The 4,204-nt window shown below is 39.7% G+C and overlaps 1 pseudogene; it reads left to right on the forward strand.

The window, feature by feature from the left end:
- The first annotated feature begins 218 nt into the window (after window positions 1–218).
- On the forward strand, window positions 219–3,821 carry LOC100934137 (annotated as a pseudogene).
- The last annotated feature ends 383 nt before the right edge of the window (window positions 3,822–4,204 follow it).

Genomic DNA, 4,204 nt, shown 5'->3' on the forward strand with positions numbered 1-4,204 from the left:
GTATTCCAAAATGTGGGAAACAGAGTCCCATGTTTCCAAGGTGTCCCTGGGGTGACATTGTACAAATCTCATTGATGTCTAGACAGGTAAAAACTTTTAGTTTTTCAAATCCTTGCAGCCTCCCTCGTATCTCCTAGAGACAGAGCAGACAAAAGAAGGCCTTTTGTGAATGCGCAGCAATTCCTAAGGAATTGTGCCAGAACTTAGAGCTCCAAATGATGACTGCAAGTGATCCACTTGACGACTGCAAGTGGTCCACTTGGCTACTGCAGTGTCCACTGAAAGATAAGGAAAGAAAAAGTATTTTACCTTGTCCAGAGTTAAGTCTACTCACATACACTATTTCCCAGCTTCAAACTTTGTCCTGTTTAACAAATCCTATCTTCTGTCAATGGCCATTGATGTTTCTCTTCTAAGTTCCAGAAATCAGTCCCATTATGAATTTGGGATCAGTTACTAAGGATCCAGGATGGGCTTAAGGGGATAGGTACCCATGGCCATTAGCTCAATTGTTGGGATCCACCACAGATCCAACAATTTGATAAGTTAAAAGTTCTCCCTATATTTTGCATGAGCAGGAGGAGTTGCTTCTCCTCTCTGGAAGATAAAGGTCTGGTTTCTATGGCTATAAGGAAATAGGCAAATGCAAAGCTCAGGGAAAGCCCCATGAGGGTTTCCCAAAATAATTCCCAAAGTAATTAATGTAAGAAAAGTCATACAGTTACAATGCACTGGATTCAAAATTTGTGTTCCCATTCAGTGGAGGTCTCCTCCTCAAATGTAATTTGAGGTCTCCCCATCTTCAACTGTCCACTCAGATAAAGGTGGTGCCATAGGTCCTTTTGTTCTGCTGTGGTGTATCCAGCCTCGTTCCTGGGTGCGAATTGCAGTGTTCAAGGTCAGTATCACCTGGTAGGGTCCGTCTCAGCACAGAGTCAGCTTCTTATCCTTCTAGGAACGGATCAACACCCAATCTCCAACCTGAATTCTATGAGGAGGGAAAGCTTGTCAGCACAGCATCACACAGGTTTTGGACATCCCAGAGACTGCCCTGGTGCAGTTACCGAAGGACCTGCCTCATACTTGCTTTAGTCAGTACCTCCCTGTCATCAGGTAAGAGCCATTGTCCTTCCAAGTTCCCGACCAGGAGAGGATAGACTCTGGGTTTTTGCGCAACAAATTGCTTGACTGATCGATCTGTCATCCACCGACCGGTCAGGATTTTTACCGCAGAGTTTCTCCTTTTCCCACAGAGTTTCTCCCTTTGTTTTGCTCTGAGTTTCTCCACTTCAGGCCCACTTTACCTTGGGGAGTAAGGAGAAGCTCTGGATGCTGGCGGGCTGCCTAAATCAGGGCAGGGCACCACCCCACCAGCACCCCAAGAGTTCACCTACTCACCACAAGTAGTGTAATCCCAGATGAGCCCCCAAAACTGTGTGGTTCAGATACCATTTAATAAAAAGCTGGAGAGATCTCTAGAAGCAAAGCAAAGTTTATTATAAGTTCTCACGAGAATTGGGCATCCCACCCGTTGAGCAGATAATCGAAGGGAGGAGGCCGAAGCTAATGACTTTTGAAAAATCAAGAAACATAATACAAAATCAAAAGAGTAAAAAAATAGAAAAAAATGAAAACAACTGACTTGGAAAATAGATTCAGGAGAGATAATTTTAAAACTATTGGACTACTTGAAAACTATAATTTTAAAAAGCTTATATGTAAATTTTCAAGAAATTGCAAAGGGAAATTGCCCTGATATTCTAGAAGCAAAGGATAAAATAGAAACAGAAAGAATTCACAGATCACCTTCTGAGATTCCAAAATGAAAATTCCCAGGAATGTTATAGTCAAATTCTAGAAGTTTCAGAAAGAGAAGAAAAATAAAATGTAATATCATGGACTATAGTCAGGTTAAAACAAGATTAATCAGCTTGTATAGTACAGAATTAGAGGGCTTAGAATATGACATTCTAAAAGGCAAAGAAGCTATAATTGCAGCCAAAAATCACTTACATTTTTTTGCTTTTTTAGCTCTTTTGGGAAAAGACCTACAAGTGGGATTACTAGATCAGTGGTATTTATGGCTTTATGATACTTTCAACATAATTTCAAATTCCTCTAATTGTAAATTAGTTCACAGTTTCACTAAGGATTTGTCCTTCATTTTCTCCACATCCTCTTCATCATTTATTTTGTTTTTCTGTCCTGTTAACCTAATAGGTATGAGCTAGTACCTCAGATCAATAGTGACAGCAATTTTTAACATGATTATATTTTTGATTTCTTCACAAGAAAACTTCATAACTTTTGACCATTTTTCAATTAGGGAATGGCTCTTTTTAATGAATTTTACTTAGTTTTCTTTATGTTTGAGGAATAAGTCCTTTAACAGAGACACTAGATTCAATTTTTTTCACACTTACAATTTGTTAATTGCATTTCCTCTATTTTAATTTTCATTCTTTTCTTTCTTTCCTTTTACCCTATTCGTCCTAAGTGTTTTGCTTCTGATTAATATCTCCCCCAGTCTATGTTCCCTTCTATCATCCCCTCCTCTATTCCCTTATGCTCTTCTCCTATTTTCTGATAGAGTGAGATAGGTTTCTATTCCCAAATGAGTGTGATGCTATATCCTTTTTGAACCAATTCCAATGAGAGTAAAGTTCGAAGATTCTTTGCCACCTCCCTGATCATCCTCTTCAATGCAAAAGTCTTTTTTTCTTTTTTATATGAGATAATTTAATCCATTCTACTCCTTTTCCCTTTCTCTCATACATTTCTCTATCAATTTTATTTTTATCTTAATTTTATTTTTAAGATAGTATCCCTTCATATTCAATTCATTCTTCTGATTTCGATCTATATGTATTTCTTCCAATTATGTTAATGATGTGAACATTCTTATGAGTTAAAAATATTATCATCCCAATGTAAATAATTTACCCTTATTAAGTCCCTTATGATTTCCCTTCTCTGTTTGCCTTTTTAATGCTCTTCTTGAGTCTTGTTTTTGAAAGTCAAATCTTATATTCAGACCAGAAGGATTTTCATCAAGAATGATTGAAAGACTTATATTTCACAGAATTTTTTTATACACCTCAAAGATATAACCTGTACTTCTGGAGAAAGAACATTCAGATCAACACCAATGTTTTGCACTCAGCTTATGAGGTGGGCACCCAGAAGTGATCACTTGCCTCTACATCTGCATCTTCCCTGAGAAGACCACCTACCCCATCGATGAGACCATGATTCACAGTGGACCCCCACACAACAGCAACTTTGGCTGCTCCTATACTAAATGCATGATCAACATGAAAAATAGGGTATACTTCCAGCAATATGACTGCACCTTCATTGCTGTCATCCCCACAAATGTCTTTGGACCCCTTGACAACTTCAACATTGAAGATAGCCATGTACTTCCTGGCCTCATCCACAAAGTCTGCCTTGCAAAGAAGAAAGACTCTGCTCTGTCTGTGTGGGGCACTGGAAAGCCTCAAAGGCAATTCATCTAATCCTTGGACCTGGCTTGTCTCTCCCTCTGGGTCCCTTGAGAATACAATGAGGTAGAACCTATCATTCTATCAGTGGGTGAAGAGGATGAGGTGTCCATCAGGGAGGCAGCTGAAACCATCGTGGAGGCCATGAGCTTCCAAAGGGAACTGAACTTTGACACAACCAAGGCAGATGGGCAGTTCAGGAATAGCAACAAGAAGTTAAGGACCTACTTTCCAGACTTTCAGTTTATACCCTTCAAACAAGCTGTAAAGGAGACATGTGTCCAGTTTGAAAAAAACTATGAGCAAGCCAGGAAGTGATCCCAGCAGAGGGGAGAGAGGACAAGTCCCAGAAAAAGAATGGGCCTTGGAATTAGCTGGAACAGATGAACTTCTTCCTTCTCTAGGTCCAGGCCCTCAGTGTCCATAAAGGTTGGTTTAAGGAAGACCTATGAGTCTCAATTGAGCATCGGCCCTTGCCTTTGTTTCTGTCCTGGACACAGTCACTGCAGTTTAAAATAAAATTGTATACAGGTTTTCCTGTGTCTGCCAGGCTGGACCCTGAAAATCTACCATAATTACCCTCAGGGAAAACTCCTATGCCAAGATCTTGGGAAATCTGGCCACTGACCACCTGGGTTCCCCTGTCCTTTCTGATCATTTTCTGAAAATTCAAATAAAATACATTTTGGCAGGAAAAAAAT

Source organism: Sarcophilus harrisii, chromosome 2 (genome assembly GCF_902635505.1).
Source record: "Sarcophilus harrisii chromosome 2, mSarHar1.11, whole genome shotgun sequence".
Classification (NCBI taxonomy): domain Eukaryota; kingdom Metazoa; phylum Chordata; class Mammalia; order Dasyuromorphia; family Dasyuridae; genus Sarcophilus; species Sarcophilus harrisii.